Source organism: Fonticula alba (genome assembly GCF_000388065.1).
Source record: "Fonticula alba strain ATCC 38817 unplaced genomic scaffold supercont2.2, whole genome shotgun sequence".
In the NCBI taxonomy this organism is placed as follows: domain Eukaryota; order Rotosphaerida; family Fonticulaceae; genus Fonticula; species Fonticula alba.
In genome coordinates this window covers 1,354,484-1,355,523 of record NW_009242972.1, presented here as the reverse complement: position 1 = coordinate 1,355,523, position 1,040 = coordinate 1,354,484, and the positions used below count along the sequence as shown (strand labels likewise).

The following is a 1,040-nucleotide window of genomic DNA, read 5'->3' as shown; positions in this document are numbered from 1 at the left end:
CCCCCCCCGCCCGCCAACCCGCCCTGGCCAGATGTGGCGATCGCGGTCCATCGCGGGGCGCGACTGGGCGGCGGCGACGGCGGCGATGCAGCGAGGGAGCAAGGGACAGATCATTTTCACCGGGGGGCGGGCTTCATCACGGAGCGGGGCAGAGCGGCCCCACTTTCTCTCTCCTTCTCTCTTTCTCTCTCGCCCTTCCGGAGATCTGCTCCTCACACACCACCCTTCCCCTCCCCTCCCCTCTTCTGAGAAGCCCCTGCCCCCCCCCCCCATCTATTTGCGGAACTTTTGCGTGCGCGTGCGCAAGCAGACACGCGCACCCGCATTGACATCCAGGCGAGGCGCATTACCATCGCACCACGATGGGCAGCCCAGCCCGCCGGTCGGCTCGCCTGCAATCCGGCCGGGCGGCCCGCTCCTGGGGCTTGCCCACGCCGGCCACCGCGGAGATCTCCCCCTCGGCTGGGGAGAGCTCCCTCCATCCGGACACCGGTCTGCTGGATCTGAGTGGCGACTCGTTGGACATCGGCTACGACTCGCTGGATGTGAGCCGCGACTCACTCGATATGAGCCACGACTCGCTGGATCTGGGCCGCGACTCGCTGGACGTGAGCCATGATTTTTTGGACCTGAGCGGCGACTCGGTGGACTTGAGTGGCGCTTCGCCCGGCCTCGGCGGCAGCCCGGCCGGCCTGGATGGCCTGGATGGCGCGTCCGCCGGCGCACACGACGACAGCGAGCACCCCCCGGAGGACTCGGACGCCTTGGACATCGGGGAAGACCGGGGCGACGCCCATTGGCTCGATGCCACACGCTCTCCCCTGTCGTGCGCAGCGCCTGGCACCTTTGTCGGGTGCTACCTCCTGCGCAGCACCCGGGCCAATTACGCCGGGCGCACGTACGTCGGCTTCACGGTCAACCCTCCGCGGCGCCTGCGCCAGCACAATGGCCAGCTGGGCGGTGGCGCGTGGCAAACCGACCGTGGCAGGCCCTGGTGCGTCCCCCTCCGCCGGCGTCCCTCCTCATGGCACCGGCGGCCC

At 69.8% G+C, this 1,040-nt stretch overlaps 1 protein-coding gene across 1 annotated transcript in view; it reads right to left on the bottom strand.

Annotated features, from left to right (window-relative positions):
* Positions 1-1,040, bottom strand: part of H696_01324 (hypothetical protein) — a 7,275-nt gene that overhangs the window by 959 nt on the left and 5,276 nt on the right. The window lies entirely within an intron of this gene.